Genomic DNA, 19,217 nt, shown 5'->3' on the forward strand with positions numbered 1-19,217 from the left:
GGTAAAAAAAAAAAAAAAAAAAAAAAAAAAGGTACTTCTGCAAAACTCAAGGTAAAATCGTGGCTTTCCACGTAGATGGAAAATGAGCACGTGCTGGAGATTTTCTTTAACTCGCTCTTACGAGGGAACCAGTGAAGAGTGACAACCGGTTGCGAAGAACAGACGCGCATCCCTCCGGAGTGTTGGCAAGAACGCGCAGGTGGAGGCGGAGCCGGCGTCTTCCACGCTCGAGGGGAGAAGGCATCGAACCTCCAACAGGAGGGATTATTTGCGTATCTGCAGACAGGAGCTGTTTCGCATCGCTCTCTCCAATTTAGACTTGCAAAATGGCTTGAGGGCAAGGCAAGACCCAGAGCCCTACTAGCCTCAGAATCACGGTGCTCAGCACACACTGCAGCTCTGTACTCGATGGTGCTGGATAATCCCTGCAGGAGGGAGGAGGGAGGAGGGAGGAGGGAGGAGGGAGGAGGGAGGAGGGAAGGAATTCTCAGCCTCACCTGCGTCTGCCTCCAGGAGTTCATGGTCCAGGAACCACCACAAGATTAATGAACCGCAGCTCAGCTCCCAGCGGTGTACTTCTACAGATACAACCTCTGATCTCCGCTGCACCCCCTTGGGGAGCACCCCTTCACATCCCTTCTGCGGATCAAGACTGAAGCTCAGAGATGCTAAGCACCTTGCCCACAGCCACGTGGCAGGTAAATGCAGGGTCAGGATTACAATCCAGTTTTACCACCCACAGGCCAGCCTTGAAGTAAGGATAGACTTACACGCTGCCCTCGAGAGCCGGGTTTCTTTCTCCATCTAAGCAAACCCAGAATAAGAGGTGGGTTTTTCAGTGAACTCCCAATCTTCACCTCCCCTCCAGTTTAGAACAGAGTAGTCGAACAGACACCCACCCAAACAGTGCAAAAAAAAAGAAAGAAAGAAAGAAAGAAAGAACCGTGACCTTTAGTGAAAACAAAAATCGAAAGCTACAGCCCTACAATCTGCGATGCAGAGCTCTGAGTGCCTGGCCTGGCTGTACTAGTCCACCAGGCATCCCTCCCTGGGGTTCACTGGAGCCCTCGTGGGTAAGGGTCACCACTCTGCCTTCTCGGTTCCCCACTGTGGCCGTGTGGTTGTCCTCTACAGCCACCACCCTACCTGAGGACCCTCACTTGGTCACTTCCTCCTCCAGATAACAGCCGCAGGCACAGAAATTCCTGTTCAGAGTCAGCAGATCTGGGACAGAGACTTGGATCTAAAGCTCTCCTGGGGACTAGGATGCCCAGAGGAGCTGGCTCAGAAAAACTTTTTTCAGAATGCCAACAATTCCTCACACTTAGTAGAACATTCCTCAGAAGGTTAGCCAGGTGGGAAATTGTCAAAGAACAGCCAAACCCCACAACTCAGAGCAAGGGGGCTCCTTAATATTTTTGACCTTTGAAGAAAACACACCTACACTAGGCTTTCTTGTGGTTGTAGAGTCACGAAGTGATAAAGCACAGACTAAAACCTGAAACTCCTGCCTGTCCCCGGCCCCTCCTGTCCCTGGCCCAGCCAATCCAGTCCAGTTCTCTCAGCTTGGCGGACTCTTCCAATTCTTTGTCTATCTATGCATTTGTACCCACAAACATATATACATGGGATAGAATAATAGATGTTTTGGGGATCCGCTTTCACATTCATGTTCATGACATTAGATCTTGCAGATCATTCTGTTAGTCCACAGAAACCCACCTCATTCCTTTGAAGAGTTGCAAAATATCTCATGAATGGATGCACCATCATCTGTGCAGACAATCCCCTACTGATGGACATGAAGCTTGTTTCCTTTTCCGTCCGATAGAAAGCGGGCTTCAATGAACATCCTTTTGTAGATATCTCTGTGTACACATGACACACTACGCACACACAGACACACATGTGTTTCTGAAAGGCTAGGTTCCTGGGAAAGGAATCCCTGAGTCAGAGGGACTTTAACATTTTGCTGGATATGCCAAAAACCCACTAAGCTCAGAGCACCAGGCAGGCCCTGAAAGCAGTGCTCCAAGGGGCCCCCAATTCTATCGTGGTTACCGCCCCCGTCGTGCTGCAGGGGGCGCCCTTGGCATAAAATACTTCTTGAGTGGTGCACCCAAGTCCCAGGTCTAGCAGCTGGGCCCATTCTCCAACTCCGGAAAAATTTTGATAATTTGATGATGAAGAATGTTACTTTGTTGTTTTTTCATTATGAGTCAAGTTGAGCTTTATTTGCCTCGTCAAATCCTTTTTTCCTTTTTTCTATGTTCCCTCTTGTTATACATTCTGTTTATTAATCCAATGCCTGTGATGAATGTTGGCAACGTTTCCTTCCATTCCTCCGCTGTCTTTAACTTTCTTTGCGGTGTCTTTCATCACACAGAAGTTTTAGATATTTAGGTGACCAAGTGTCTCAGTATACTCTTTTACGGCTTCTAGGTTTTACAACTTGTTTATGATTCCTCACATCAAGACTATGAAAGTATTTTCCAATACTTTTGCCAACTAGTATAAAGCCTTTTTTTAAGGTATAATCTCTGATCCATCTAGAATTTTTATGTGGTTGCAAAGAAAGTTTCAAACCTAAAATTTTCTCCTAAGTGGGCATCTAAATATCTCAATGCTCCTTTTTGCATAGCCACCAATCTGAACATAAAATAGCTATTCATTTCCAAATGAGCTCCAGAAAAATCTTTAGCCATCAAGTCTGTCATAAGGTCAAAGAAACAAAAATAAAGATAAAAATCTTTAGTCATCAAGTCTGTCATAAGGTCAAAGAAACAAAAATAAAATAACAAAGAAATAAAAATAAAAAGATAAAATAACTTTATCTTTTCAGTAAGTACTGACACTATTATTTGATAAAATAAAAGAACCGTCCCAGACTAAAATGCAACAACAAACTCTGAGAGGTAGAAATAAAGGAAGAAAGGGACATCTCCTTCACAAGATAGCCACGTTGACCCCCCACAAACAGTTCACACAGGGGAGAGAGAAGAGAGGCCTTCCCTGATAGGCTAGGAATGGGGTAAAAATGCAACCATAGGACACCTGAGTTGGTCAGTCGGGTAAGAGTCTGGCTCTTGTTCTCAGCTCAGGTTGTGAGTTCAGGCCCTGAACTGGGCTCCACACTGGAGGTAGAGCCCGCTTAAAAAAAAAAAAAAAGATGCAACTACAGTCACTATTAGTTATCCATAGCGTGATCCATGCAAGGAAGCACAAATGAAGAGGCATTCTGAAGAAGCAACATGTTGCTAATAGCAGAAGGGTCCGTTGCTTTCTTAGAAAATCCAGCAGAAGCAGAAGAATGACCTGAATTACTGCGTGAACTGCTTGGACTGAGTGTCTGGAAATCCACTTAGTTCCACATACCGACAGAAATCAGCCTAAACACGCACAGGAAAACTTCTGGGCCGGGCGATATAAAGAACACTGTTAATATCCTCCTTCCAACATTCTCTAGAAATGACCAATAAAATTAAACATGGGGGAACTGGCACCAGTGCCGGGACCTAGGGAAACATGCCCACCACATGCCGGGCCTCAGGGCAAGCTGGCAGCCAGCTGGGCTAATGACAGTGAGGGGCATTGCGTCTCGTCACTCTGTGACTTGCTGACCTTCTGGGAGCCTGGTCTTGGGCCAAGGCCGCCCGGGGTTTTTCTCGGCTAATCCTTGTGCCAATAAACCTATAAGGTGGGTGTGCTTGTCTCCGTTTTTCCAATAAGACATATTTGGTCAAGGTCAGAGTGGGACTGACCCCGGATGGGAAGCAGGTAGATCTGAGTCTAAAACTCATGCTTTTAAGTAATACGGGGCCTCTTGACTCTCAGAACCCAGGCCACAAAGTAGGTAGTTCAGATGCATGAGGAGCGGGGGCGGTGAGTAAAGGGCAAATGGGGTATTTGGGGGCTCAGAGTGGCAAGTTCTTGGTAGTTGAAGGGGAAACACCCGTAGCATCCGGCATAAATGAAGTGCTATAACTTGCAGAGCTTTTTCTTCCCATCACTTCCCATCTCCCTGGCAGGTTGCACCAAGATCCACAATGTGAGGCTCAGAGAAGTTAAGAGGTGGCTCAAGGTCACACAGACACTGTGTAGAAATGTGGGGGTTTGCTCCCAGGGAGCCCACGCCTCCACGGGCAATGCTGCAGAATGCATGGGCCTCCCACCACGGCTATGCTGCAGGCAGAGCTTGCTCCTCCAGCCCGAACCCAAGGCAAGGGGCCAAGGGACACAGGAAATGGAGTCTGGCCATCTCTCAGCCCAGCTGAAAGGGCCTCCGTGGCTAGCGGGGTCAGAGCCGGGCCGCACAAAGCCCGCTTGTCTTCTTGGCCCAGCACAGGCCACACGTGCTCCCTGAGAGCCCCGTGCCAGGCCTCTCCCTCTCCGCAGAGATGAGGGGGCTACTAGCCCAGCGCCCCGCGAGCCGGGGTCAGGGCAGCGGACCGGTGGGGAATGGGCACATTGCGGGACAGAAGCGGGGGGGAGGTTTGACAAGTTGAGATTTAAGAAGTTTTTGTTTTTAATTCTCTTTCCTTGTTTGTGTGCAGTCCTGAATCCTCCCACGTAGATGATGTAAGAAGATGGGAAAGTCTGCTGAGTGCAGGGAGACGAGAAGCGGGGAGAGAGGTTTAATATTAACAACGACAATAGCAGCAACCAGAGGCCTGAGAGCAGGCGTTCGGATCCCCACTGTGTCCAGCCGAGCTGGAGGCACCGGGAGCTCCGTTTCTCACTGACTTTCGGCTGCTACGGGAGGAGGTGGGTCTGTGGGCATCCCAGGGCTTGGCCAGGGCAGCTTGCCAGCAGGTGTTTCCTGAAGCCATGGTTCAGGCCTTTCTGAAGCCTGGTGAGGTCTAGCAATATATCCCACTTGCTCAACTTTGAGATATTTTTGCAAATTCTCATTGCTCAGTGTCCATCAGGTCGTCATAAAAGGTGTTGACATTTCCTGAGAATGTGTGTGATGCGTGATTCCTGTATCCTCCGTGGCTTTTTAAATTTGGTTAAGTAATCTATATACCCCCACATGGGGCCCAAACCCACAACTCCGAGATCAAGACCCACATGCTCCTCCGACCGAGCCAGCCAGGCGCCCCACTGCAGGCCTTTCTAGGGAGATCTCATTCTGCCACTTGAGGCTGGAGTTGGGGTAAAATATAAACTGTCTCAGGACCCCACTTGCCTGATTCATCAAGGCCTTTCAGTTATAATCCATCAGTAGGGGAGGGAAGAAATTGAGCTTAAACCCTGACTCTGTCCTCACTGGCTGTGTAGTCTTAGGAAGATGACCTTCTCGCTCTAAGCTTCGGTTTCCTCACCAGCAGAGAGGGGTAACAACAACACCCCCTGCCTGCAGAGACTGTGATTCCCCTACCTGCCTCTGATCTGCTTCCCCGAGGCTCCTGAGCTTGGCACTGTGGTCTCCTTGCCTTATTTGCAGATTGTGAGTTTCTTAAGGGTAGGAAGGGGGTGAGCACCACCTGCCAGGCTTGCAGGGGTCCTCAGAGGGAGGGAGTTCAAAGTTCCCAGGGGGTCAGGGAAGTCAACTGTTGACCAAGTAAGAGCCCGCAGCAGATAGATAGATGCTGCTTCCAGAGGTGGGTTCAGGGTCACGGCCCGTGAAGGTGATCTTTATTATTTATTTTAAAGATTTTATTTATTTATTCATGAGAGACACAGAGAGAGAGACAGAGACAGAGACACAGGCAGGGAGCCCGACGTGGGACTCGGTCCCGGGGCCTTCAGGATGATGCCCTGGGCTGAAGGTGGTGCTAAACCACTGAGCCCCACCCCCCACCCCCCGCCCCGCCCTGGGCTGCCTGAAGGTGATCTTTAATTTTTTTTAAATTTTTTATTTATTTATGATAGGCACACAGAGAGAGAGAGAGAGAGAGAGGCAGAGACACAGGCAGAGGGAGAAGCAGGCTCCATGCACCGGGAGCCCGACGTGGGATTCGATCCCAGGTCTCCAGGATCGCGCCCTGGGCCAAAGGCAGGCGCCAAACCGCTGGGCCACCCAGGGATCCCTGAAGGTGATCTTTAAACATGAGGTGTTCACTGCAGGCCTTAGAGATGGGCAGGGTGTGTGTGGGTGGGGGATGTTTGGCCTGATTACTGAGGGCCTTGAATGTCACTCTCATTCTGCCTTTACACTCTGTGCAGAGGTGCTGGCAGGGTTTTTGGCCGAAGCATGACACAATCACGCCAGATGCCCTTTTTCTTTTAAAAATCGTTTTCTTTTGAAATAATTTTCGACGTAGATAAACAATACAGCGAGCTCCCATACAGCCTTTACCAGTTTCCCCAAATACTAGCATCTTGTAGGATTGCAGAAGAATCAGCAAAGCCAGGAAGTTAACGTTAATGCAGTAGAGTTAAAGAATTGACAGAGTTTACTCAGCTGTTGCCAGGTGTCTCCCTGCTGGTCTTGTTCTGGCCCCGGATGTCATGGGGGATCCCACAGGGCAGCCAGTTTTCCTGTCTCCTTGGGCTCCTCTCATCTAGAACAGCTGTTCTTTTTCTGTGTCTTGGAACTTTGAGGGTTTACCTTAAGAGTCCAGGTCAGTTATTTTTTCCCTTCCACAACCTTTGACATTTTTGAAGAGCATTGGCCAATTGTTTAATGGAGCTTCTCTCCCCTTGAGTCTGTCTGATGTTTTCTCATGATGAGGTTGAGGTTATGCGTTTTTGGTGTGAGTCCTACGAAGGTGATGTCATGTCCTTCCCAGTGCGCCAACTGGGAGGCACGTGTGATATTGCCGTGTCTCATTATTAGTAACATTAATTTTGAAGGATGATGAGGTGAAGGTGATGTCCACCAGGTTTCTCCACTCTAAAATTATTGCATTTCCTTTTGTAACTAAATGTATCTTTTGGGGAGATACTCTGAGACTCTACAATTCTCCTGTTTATTATCATATGTGCAACCTACTAATTTCAGCATCTAGTGGTGATTCTCATCTGCAATATTTATTACCATTGGCTTCCCAAAGGTGATTTTCTATCTCCGTAATTCCTTCTTCTTCATTTATCAATTGAAATTCAATTGTAAGGAAGAGGTGTCCCTTCTCTCCTATTTATCTATCTATTCAATTATTTCAGCATGGACTCATGGATATTTATTTTATTCTATGGTTAAAATCCACTATGAATATTATTTGTTTTGTTGCTCAAATCGTCCCAGGTATGGCCACTAGGAGCATCTTTAAGTTGGCTCCTATGTCCTTTCGAAATACTCCTGTTCTTTTCTAAGCACTTCCTTACTTCCTGACAACCACAAAATGTTTTGGGCTCATCTTATATTCCCCATTGCTCCCATCCTGGACTCAACTCAGTCATTTCTCCAAGGAACTTGGGTTCCTTGTCTTGGAGAATGGTATTTAGAAACCAAGACCTGGGTGCAGGGTGTGCTCATTGCTACCGGGGTGTCATTGCTTCTAGGCCCTCTTAGCTGACAGATCTAACAGATATGGGTTAGCAGTTCTGAAGCTATTTTATGTGTATTCTAGGATTGAGCAAATAAATAAATGTATTTAATGGGAGCTAGGTTTCTCACTGTCAAAGAAAGGAATTGCTAATAATGAAAGGGTAAAATGAGCCCTGTTGTGCTTGATCAGAATTGGAGATATCAGTATGAATTCATGCTTTTTTTATACACGTGCAGATTGATAGATGCAGAAATAAATATGATCTAGCACTTGCCAGGTGTATGCCTAATGGAAACATATGGTCCCAAAACAACATGGACGGGAATATCAAGACCTGAGCTATCACCGCAGTCCCAAAGCAGAAACTACCCAAATCCCCATCGACAGCTGACTAGATCACGGATGGATCTACCCTTGCACACAACAACAGGGATGAATCTTACAAAAATACAATTAATGAAAGAAATGTTCATAAAAAATTTCTGTATGGTTAACTTTACATGCAGTGTGAAAACAGGCAAAATTAACCCATGCTGCAAGAATTTGTTGAGTTCCTTTCATGTGTGCCAGGGTTGGCAGGGGACTATAAAGAAATGAGGGACTCCTCAGGCACTGGTAATGTTCTGCAGTGCGATCTGGGTGCTGGTCCCATGGATGTGTTCCAGTCTTCAAATGAACATATATATATTTCAATAAAGTTTGAGGGGCCCCAGGATGGCCCAGTGGCTTGAGTGGTGGACTCTTGGTTTTGGCTCAGGTGGTGATCTCAGGCTCATGAGATGGAGCCCTGCCTCAGGCTCTGCACTGAGCATAGAGTCTGCTTGAGGTTCTCTCCCCCTCTGCCCCTTCTGCTTGTGCTCTCTCTCTAAAAAAAAAAGTAATAATTAAAAAAAATTAAAAATTAAAAAATCTTAAAATAAATCAAAAGTTTTAAAAAAGTCTTCCTTTTGTCTTCATTTCCGCTCAGCAGCTGGAGCAACTGCATTTACTGAACAGAATAAGAGCAATCTAAACTTCAGGCTTTAGAGTTTAATTCTCTTAATCCTAGTTGAGAAAGCCTTTGGGTAGTAATTAAAAGGTCATGTAAATTGGTATTGACCTTTATCCCTTCTACTCTTGGCCCTCAATCTGCAAGGTAGACTTACATATGTTGGATGCTAGACTTCCAGGGCTAGGGCTCTTGATCCAGCCCCAGCTGGTGCTGCAGGGTGGGAAGGGATTATTTTAGGTCCACCCAACTGGAAGGGTGGGGAGGTGTAGGGAAGGGAAGTGACTTGCCTGAGGCTACCCCATGCTGAGAGGGGCCAGATTACATCAGTAAAAGTCAATGCCAGCTACTGATTTTTCAGTTGCCTTCTAGGTGTTCTCAACCAGGATTAGGGAAAATTAAACTCCACTGCCTCAGGCTACCATTTTTGTAATGAATTGTGATGAGCAAGACTTCTGTCCTATGCGTTATTAAAAGATTCATATAAAAAAAAAGATGAAATGGTGACTGTCAAACAGAGAGAACACAAACATATATTAAGGATTTTATTTCACTGATTCAATAAGGGAATGAGGCCCATTATAATTAGTTCGAAGGAGAAGTTTAAAAGCAGGAGTGTGTAGAAGTAAAGGAATATTGAAACAAATGCATGAATGAAAGCAAAACTAACTTCCAAAACTGGGAACCTTTACTCAGCAGGATATAATGTGGATGCCTAGGGACAAGAATAAATTTTTGTTATCAGTTATCTCCATTTTTATAGAATTGCAAAACAGCTCCCATGAAATCAAAACCTGAATGCAGAAGGGTATGCTACAGGCAAGGCATAGTTTTCCACTGAAAGAAAATGTCCTATGGTTTTCCCCTGTTTTGATAAAAAATAATTTCACCTCCTGCCATGCAACCTATCAATGGTATCATATCAAATGGACTTAACTATTTCTGGCCCCTCTCTTTCTACAAGGCAAAGTAATTAATCTCTTATGATTTTCCTTGGACTTTCTGGGAGAACTCAGATATCCTTACATTTTTCTTCCTTTTACTTTTAGGATTGATTTAAGGAAGGCAAAACCCCGAAATCGTCAGGAGATTTGAACACTTAAGGTAGGATCCCAGCCACCTGAGAAATAAGACTTGTCCACCTACCTGACAATGACATGACTGTAAAGCACTTTAGCTCTCTCCTAAGTAAGAAACCTTGTTTTCTTAAATAATTAAAGACATAATAAAATCAACTTAAAATCATTTTGGTAAAACTCGGAGTTTTTGCTTTCTAGGCAGATCACATGGGAATAATAATAAAACAATAAAACAGGAAACCAAGAAAACAGAGCCATCAACATTAAGCAAATATTTCTAGTATTTTAAACACATTTCCTAGTGTCCCAGACTCAGGTGTTATAAACCAAGGCAAACAGAATTCATTGTAAGTCTTTCATATCTTACAACAAATGGATTCCTTATGATTGATCTCAGAGGACCTATGAGGTCAGAACTAACCTTGTAACACTGCTAAGATGCTATTAACTTGCAACGCATTCATTTTTGCTATTTTCAAGTGAATTACTAAACAAGCATTAAATTTGTTTTTCAGTTTCAATTTCCAAGACAGTAAATATCACTAGTTATAACCCACCAAAAAAGCTGTTTGGTGTCCTCAATATGCTCGAAGAATATAAGGGAGTTTCGCCAAACACACAAACCAAAACCAAACAAACATACAAAACCCCCCAAACCAATGTGAACACTATTGCACTTAAGCATAGTGTCAATCATGCTTATTGATTATAAACAGAAGCAAAGCAGCTCCTGTTTCACAGAGAAAACCAGAGGCTGGAATACTCTTGATTGTCCACTGTCACCATTAGCATTTGAGCAGACAAGCAGAATTCACAAGTACATAAACACAATTTTCTGCAGCCAGGTCATCCCCTGTAGTACAGCTCTCCAAGTGGCAGCAATGAACATATTCATTAAGAGACCCAAAGGTATAGGATCTGTAGCATATAAAAAAAAGAAGCAAAGGTATATAAACTTAAATGATTCTTACTATGTATGTCTCAGTATTCCATTTTGCTTAGAAATAATCTCTATACCCAGTGAATATACACTCAAATGGATCAGTCCAAGGTTTTAAGTTACCTAAAGATCCTAGAAATTATTTTCAGGCTGATAAACTACAAAACATGAACTTGAGGGGCACCTGGGTGGCTCAGGGCGTGATCCTGGAGACCCGGGATCGAGTCCTGTATCGGGCTCCCTGCATGGAGCCTGCTTCTCCCTCTGCCTGTGTCTCTGCCTCTCTCTCTCCCTCTCTCTCTGTCTCTCTCATGAATGAATAAATAAAATATTTTTTAAAAAAAACATGAACTTGAAAGATAAGATTCATCAACACAACAATATAATTTTTGTTAAACACAGATCCGTATTTACGAATTTGAACATGTAAAAGTAGTGCTAGCCTATTTGATGAGTAAATATGTGTTACATTTAGGGAAAAAACACAAGTAGAATAAAAATGTAGTCTCTTGTATACATTTCAAGAGTTATTTTATTCAGATATAAGCAAATAAACATGCTTACATTCTGTTTCATTACAAATATTAGCATATCGGTATACTTTATTTATCTCCACTTAGTTTTTTAATATATTTAATTTATTTATTCATGAGAGACACAGAGGCAGAGACACAGGCAGAGGGAGAAGTAGGCTCCCTGCAGGGACCCGATGTGGGACTCGAACCCAGGACCCCAGGATCACGACCTGAGTCAAAGGCAGACACTCAACGGCTGAGCCACCTAGGCGTCCCTCTCCACTTAATTTTTAGAGATCTTTCCATATCAGTACATAAAAGAACTTCTTTCTTTTTCTTTTACAGCTGCATAAGATTTTATTACATGCTATGACAAATAATGTTGCAGTGAAGCCTCGTCCATGCATTATTTGCACACGTCAGAATATATCTGTATTTCTGGCTCAGAGGCTATATGCATTTTCAGTTTTGTCCGATAAAGCCAAATTGACTTACGGAGGTGATTCCAGTATACACTCCAATCAGCAGTGTGTAAACATGTCTTTTTCCTCACACAAGCTCCAACAAGTACGTTATAAAACTCTTAGATTTTTTCCTTAACATGATAGATGGGAAATTGTTTTCTGAGTATAATTTTCATTTGAATTCATTTTATCATGAGTGAGGTTGAGTATCTTTTAAAATATCCAGAACTGGGGAGCCTAGGCAGCTCAGTTGGTTGAGCATCCGACTCTCGATTTCGGCTCAGATCAGGACCCTGAGATCAAGCCCCATGTCAGGCTCTGAGCTCAGTGCAGAGTCTGCTTGTCCCTTTTCCTCTGCTCCACCTCCCTCTCAAATAAATAAATAAAATATTTTAAAAAAATCCAAACCCACTTGCATTTCCTTCTCTGTGACCTTGGTATTCATATGATTTACTCCGTTTTCTATTGTATTGTAAAGCTTTTTCTTATTAAATTGTGGGTGTTCTTTACATATTAAGGAAGTTCACTTTTGTCTCTGATATGAATTGCACACTTTTATCCCAGTTTCATGATTGTCCTTTCAATCTGCCTAAGATAGCTTTAACATAGAATTTAAAATTTTTATATAGTACAATATATCACTATTTCTATTTAATGTCCTTTTATGACTTTTGTGTTTTATACCATCCTTAGACAAACCTTTTCCCACTATGTAAAAATCTACATAGGAGTGTGCTGTTTGCCAGTTTTCACCGTGGCACGCCGCGGTTGGGGCCACAAAGCATAGAAGATGATGGTGCAGCCCATCAACCTCATCTTCAGAGACTTGCAAAAGAGATCTTGGATCCAGGTGTGGCTTTCTGAGCAAGTAGATATTCAGATAGAGGGACCCTACCATTGGTTTTGATGAATATGTGAACTTCGAATTAGATAATGCAGAAGAGATTCACTCTAAAACAAAGTGGAGAAAACAACTGGGTCAGATCATGCTAAGAGGAGATCTATTCCTCTGCTCCAAAGTATCTCCAACTAGAAATGATCAATGAAGTATGAAATTTCTCAAGAAGGCAAATATAGTTTTTTTTTTTAGGTGTCCTTAGTTGAGAGTGTAGTTCAAAAACATTTATTCATATTGTTTTGATTACCTTTAGGTTATTATCGGATGACAATAAACATTGTGGGATTGTTTTTATTTTAAAAAAATAACACACACATGGATTCTTTTTTCTAATTTTTCAGAGTTTCCTTCTTCTTCCTTTTTTTTTTTTTTACATTTAAATCTTGAGGTTAAACATGACTACCACATTTTATGCTTTTTCAGTTGACTATCTAGTTTCCCCGTTGACATTCATTGCACAACACTTGTTTCCTTTACTGATTTAAAAAGTTGCCTTTGACATTCAGCAAAGTCCTAGATCTAGACCTAGATTCTGGACTTCCATTCTGTTTACCTGCTATGTTGGCATATTCATGAGCCCCCTTCTCATTACTGAATCTTTGCAATGTGCTGTAACATCTGCATAATAATTTCCTTTTCCTCTTCTAGATTTTCCCCTTGATTCTCCTTGACTCTTAATTGTTCTCTAGAAACTTTAGAATCAGCTCATCAGGTTACAAAAAGATCCCATTTGTGTTTCCTTTGTCGTTTATTTAATGTATAGAATAACTAAGGGAAAACCGATATCTCTGTGATCTTGATTCTTCCTACTCAGGAACATAGAACGTCTTTCCATTTGTTCCTGTCCTCTTTTGTGATCCCTAATAGCATAGTCAACTGTTCTTCATGGAGACTGTACCAGTTAGCTTTTGCTGTATAATAAACCATCCTCAGACTGAATGGTTTTAAAGCATCAACCATCAATCATAGCTTGTGATTCTGCAGGTTATCAATTTGGGCTGGGCTCGGCTGAGTGGTTCTTCTGCTGGTCTCTACTGGTCTCACCTAGGCTCGCTTGTGAACCTGCGATCAGCTGTGGGACAGCTGGCACTAGCAGGTAATGATGGCCTTGTTTGGGGAGGATAGAAATGGCTTGAGACTCTATGTGGAATCTCAGCCTCCAGAAGGACAATTGGGGCTTTCTGTATGATGTCTCATGTGCACTGAGATTTTGGATGAGCATTTTGAAATTATATGCGAAGCTGTATGTACATGTATGGGTGGGAGTGTGTGGGCACTCAGGGCACAGAGCCCATGCTTTTATCAAATCCTAAAAGGGGTCTGTGATCCAAAAGAGATTGAGAACTAAAGGCTGTGATCCTCCTGCTGCAGAATCCAGATAAAGGTTTTGTTCTCCCTTCTCAACAGCAGAAAGCATCCTCCAATCTTGGGTTCCTAAGTAATCCATCCTATGTCACTGTGAGCTGTGAGGAGGATGCTATTACCCTACCCATCCTCAGTCTGATGGAGGTAGCCTTTCTTCTGATCCTCTGGGATGAAAGCTCATCCTTTCAGACTCAGATGGGCCTCGTACTGACCCATCTCCTCAGATTTGGTTCTCCTGATGGCTCTAGCTTTACATCAGCTTGTAAGCCTCATATTCTGTTGAGAGGAACGTACATTTGTACAGCCTTTGTGGAGGACCACCTGCCGATATCCACAACAATGTTAAATGTGCATACCCTTTGACTCTGCAATTCTACTTCTAAGAATTTAGACCATAGATTATGAAACATATGTACAAAAATGGAATATGGCATACTAAGGAGATGTTTAAGTGAATGAACTCTAGCTATGTAAGCCAGCATGGAATTACCTCCATGACTTATTATTGAAAAAAGAAAGTGCTGTGGGAGAGCAGAGGAGAAGCTGACTCTGTCTCCCTAAACTCCGAGAGTTCAGTGAGAAATGGAGAACAGGGCTTTGGTCCAGTGAGAAATGGAGAACAGGGCTTTGGGCTCCAGCTCTGTGGCACTGGGCCCAGTCCCCGAGTGTGAACGGCAGGTGGAGGTGGCCGTGATGCCAGCTGGGGGTGATACTGACAACAATCTCCTAGTACATCTGAGTGCGAAGGGGCACATGTGCCAGATACCAGGGTGCAGAGGCTCAGACCCACTAATCCCCCTTTCAGCAAACATTTCCTGTGAGGGAGCCCTGTCATCACCCTTATTTTACAAATGGGATTGGGAATGGGTAAGAAGCCTGCCCAAGGTCACACTGGACTCCAAAGCCTACTCGACTGTAGACGTGCTCCAGATGATAGAAGGGCATCTTGCTAAGGGGCTGGTCCTCAACCCCACATGTGACCTGAAGTCACACAGTCCTTGGACACTCTTTAAATCATACTGAAACTGAGAATTTTGCACCTCAAATTTGCAAACCACTGAACTAAGAAGAAACAAGAAGGAAGGAAGGGAAGGAGGGTTAGAGAAAGGGACGGAGGGAGGAAGGAAGGAAAGGAGGAAAAAAGGAAAGAAGGAAGGAAGGAAGAGAGGGAGGGAGGAAAAAAGGAAGGAAATAGAATAGGCAGGAATAGACAGGCAAGTCTCTGCCCTGGAATAACTCTACCTTTAGCTCAGTTCCCTAGGACTAAAAGTCCAGATGACTGGAGAATTCAAAACTGTTCTACCAGTCTGCAGATTTTATTCCTTTATGAACCTCAAATAATTGAAGAATTTGTGCATGGTGAAGCTTAAATGGGAAAGCGCATCACGTGTTTTGGACCAAGGTCTAAATTCAGTTTGTAAACTAAGTGTTCCAACCATCGCTGCCCCCGGGAGAGCTGCGGGGTAAGCGGAGCCCCCAGCCCCGCAGGTGGGTGGGCGGGTCAGCAGGCGGGACCCGCCGTGGGGAGCCTGCTGGCTGCATTACCCCTCCTTCCCCAAGCAGGAGGCAGCCGCATTATCTCGCACTCAGCACCCAGGCCAGGGCTGCAGAGCCCCGGGCTGCAGTCTCAGCTCTGCCTCTTTCAGCAGGGCGACCTATGGGAAGCGGCCCGTTCTCTCTGCCCCGAGTGACTCTGCAAGATGGGAACGCTAGCATCCCAGAGGAGATGCGTGCAAATGCCTGGGACAGTGCTGGGCACCAGCAAGCAGTGGTTAATCAGTAATAATTAATAATGTCATTGTTATTGTTTTTATGATCCAAAGTCGAATCTCAATGACCTACCAAGGTAGGAATTCTCTGCAGGGCCTTACTAGGCCAGTGGCTACTACTCTCGCTTGACTTGAAAACTATCGGCGGCAGGGAACCGACTACTTATCTCAGTGCACTGTTGCAGTAGTGAATAGTGCTTCTGGAATTTTAAGGAGCTTTAAGGCTGGAAACTTGTAAGTCATCAGGTTTAAACGCCTCCTGAGGAAACCGAGGTTCAAGAGGGGAAGATCTGATCAACGTGGCATAGCTGGTTAGATGGCAGCTGCTCCCCTCTTCTGCTCCTGATCTTACTAAGTCCATTTTCCTTGGTGTTTCTGAGAGCCTTGGTGCTGCATCCACCAGTGTCCCCCACCGTCCCCCAAAGAACAATTCCTGGAGGCCCCAGGCTATTGGTTTGCTGGGCCTCTTCGGATCTCAGACAATATTAACGGTTCACTGATCCATCCACAGATCCCAAGATAAGAACTATTTTGGAAAAAAAAAAAAAAAGAACTATTTTGGGTCTTCTGAGGGATGAAGGCTGAGTTCTCCTTGCTACATTCTGCATGACAGTCCCCTCCCCCTGCCTCGATATGACTCAGCCTCACCCTGCTCCTGGACACACCCTTTTGGTTGCCCAGAGCCCTCTAATCCCAGTGGCCTCTTAATCTCCACCTGGATCCCGCTTGAAGGTGCCTGGTCTCAAAACACAAACTAAGGGCAGCCCCCGGTGGCTCAGCAGTTTAGCGCGGCCTTCCACCCAGGGCCTGATCCTGGAGACCCAGGATCGAGTCCTGCGTTGGGCTCCCTGCGTGGGGCCTGCTTCTCCCTCTGCCTGTGTCTCTGCCTCTCTCTCTGTGTCTCTCATGAATAAATAAATAAAATCTTAAAAAAAAAAAACCAAAAAACCACACAAACAGAAGATGCCTGGTCTCTGGCTCACAGGCCCTAAAAGGCCAGTGTCCATTCACCTGCCTGCCCCACCTGGTCTTGATGGAGTGGTTACAGCTCACCTGCTTGGGGCTCTCTCTCCACCGGCTCCTAGCCAGTCCTTGTTCAGACTCATGTTCACATGGAAATGTCTTTCCTACTAGATGCCATTTCAAAGAGACATTTCAAGTGGATCCTTTGCTTGGTATATAGATGGAATCATTTCTATATAAGGAATTGGATGGTGGAGCCCATTTTGAACAGGTATTTCATGGAGCAGCGTATTTCATTGTGAATATATTAACGCTAAGGAACGATTTTATGCTGCGTTTACATCTGTCATCCAGAACCAATGGGCCGCGAACGCATGTTACAATCATAGGCGTTGTACTCAGAGGGATCCAGGCTTGATTCCTGGCTCTACCGCTCTCTGGCTCTCTCTGACTCTTAAAGGGCTAGGCCTCCATCATTAGGCCTCAGCCTTCTAATTGGGAAAATGGGAGCAGCCCCTACTTCCTAAGGGTTATTGAGGTTTAAAGGAAAGAATGCAAGCAAGGCTCTAAGCATAATGCCTGGCTCACAGTGAGAGTTCAAGTAATGTTTCCTCTTGTTATTATCAACATAGAAGCCATTCTGTGATATTCCTGCAGTTTCAAAGGATATCTTGGGATTACTTAAGGAATTCGGGCCTGTGGCCCAACAGTGTGTTTTGCAACAGGCATGACAGGACACTAGGACAACACTAATGACACAAGAAATAGTAAAATTCCATAATATATTTATTTTCAGTTTCCTAGGAAATATTCTGTAATACCCAGAACATAAGCCCAGCAAACTCGCCAAGAGTGCAGATGTTAAAGCTTCGTAAATGCTATAAATACCCCGATTCTCTACACATATGCAACATATTATTGCCGCATCTTTAACCAGTGGCAAGAAAACCCCTAGGTCTGCAGAATGTTTGCAATATTTGTGCATTGCTATGGAGACAGTATCAAAGGCAGGCACCCATAACATGAACAGGATGTAGGGGTTTCGCACAGCTAACAGTGATGGAAATAATTCTCACTCTTCATGCACCATTCTTGGATAATATGTGTAAAATATTTGGCCGGTGAGGCATGCTGTTGAGAACAATACTTTGGATGTTTCATCTAACACTGGTGACAGGCCGCTTGGTGAAATATGGGTTCAGGGACCTAGGTCTGCCATCAAACTGGCTGGGTGACATTGATGGTTACCTTGCTTCATGGGGACTCAGTCTCCCCTAGTGTAAGATGAGGGGGGGGGTGTCTACAGTCCCTTCCAGCATTCTGATTACAGGTGGACTATAAACATGATTTCAGCACATAGCCTGTGTAGTTCAATGTCATTCCGTTGAAGTCGAGCAAAATTAAGGCAGATTTTTGGAGGCATCCAAGTTGAGCTATACGAGCCTGGACTTTCTTTTTCTATTGTTACCTGTCTTGTTTACAGACAGATAGATTCCAGCTGGCTCCCACACTCTCTTGGAGACAGGTTTATTCCCCCTCCAAGGGAGCAACACAGAATATGAGCAACTCAGCTCTTGTTGGCAAATTGTCAGAAATTAAATGAAAATCAAGTTAAGTGGGAATCCATGGGTGGCTCAGCGGTTTAGCGTCTGCCTTTGGCCCAGGGCATGATCCTGGAGTCCCAGGATCGAGTCCCACGTCAGGCTCCCTGCAAGGAGCCTGCTTCTCCCTCTGCCTATGTCTCTGCCTCTCTCTCTCTCTCTGTCTTTCATGAATAAATAAAATCTTAAAAAGAAAAGAAAAGAAAAGAAAACCAGGTTAAGTTAGCAAACTCACACTTCCTGGAGTCCTTCTGGAGAAGTCAAAGTTTAGTAGCAATTGACGATCGGGTCTTTAAGTCCTAATATATCACAATACCATTCATTTACATTAAAGATACTTGCTCACAAAACAACAGTGTACATTTTGCAAGAACGCATGCATAGCAGCACATTGCAATTGCTGCCTGGGAGTAGGGGCAGAAGGGATATGATGACAAAAGGAAATAAAACAAGAAAGGAGAAGACACTGGCACTCAAAGAGATAATGAAACTCACCCGCAGTGACATAGGTAATAAGTACTGGGTAACAATGTGAACAGAGCTGTCGCTCAAAAGCCAAGGACCCTACTCCACTACCCCATGAGGCCTTTCGCTCTTCAGTGAAACAACAGTAATAAAGGATCACAGCATCGTGACTTACTATTTATCAGTTCTCTCAGATGGTTGCTATGCTTTTACTTTGGAAAGTAAAGTACCTGCAAGGTTCTCTCTCTCTCTCTCTTTTCCTTTTTTGAGAGAGCTCAAGCAGTGGAGGGGCAGAGGGAGAATTTTAAGCAGGCTCCATGGTCAGCACAGAGCCTGACACGGGCTCAATCTCATGACCCTGAGATCATGACCTGAGCTGAAACCAAGAGTCAGATGCTTAGCTAACTAAGCCACCCAGGTTCCCCTGAAAGATTCCCTCTTACGGAGCTTTCTGTTTATTAGATCTTGTCTTTTGGGGGTGATTTCATTTCCCAGTAGCAAGGTAAATTAATTCAACTCGAGTTTTCTGAAGTTCTATCAGGGAAGCAGCTCCAGTTCATTGAGATTTTAGAAGGCTCTAGAGGGATAGAAGGTGGAAAGTGTTTCAAAATTTAGTTCTTAGGGGCACCTGGGTGGCTCAGTTGGTTGGGCGTTTGCCTTTGGTGTGGTTCGTGGTCCCAGAGTCCTGAGATTGAGCCCCACATCAGGCTTCCTGCTTGGATGGGGGCTTGCTTCTC

General features: G+C 44.5%; 1 long non-coding RNA gene and 1 pseudogene across 1 annotated transcript; both read left to right on the top strand.

Moving 5' to 3' along the window:
- Positions 1 to 4,313: 4,313 nt before the first annotated feature.
- Positions 4,314 to 5,924, top strand: LOC106558712. The gene is made up of 3 exons (XR_005358040.1): positions 4,314 to 4,451; positions 4,554 to 4,764; positions 5,875 to 5,924. It is a non-coding gene; the product is annotated as an uncharacterized LOC106558712 (long non-coding RNA).
- A 6,159-nt stretch (positions 5,925 to 12,083) lies between these two features.
- LOC106558711 lies at positions 12,084 to 12,452 on the top strand (annotated as a pseudogene).
- The last annotated feature ends 6,765 nt before the right edge of the window (positions 12,453 to 19,217 follow it).

The sequence above is a fragment of the Canis lupus genome, chromosome 4 (assembly GCF_011100685.1).
Source record: "Canis lupus familiaris isolate Mischka breed German Shepherd chromosome 4, alternate assembly UU_Cfam_GSD_1.0, whole genome shotgun sequence".
NCBI classification, from domain to species: Eukaryota; Metazoa; Chordata; class Mammalia; order Carnivora; family Canidae; genus Canis; species Canis lupus.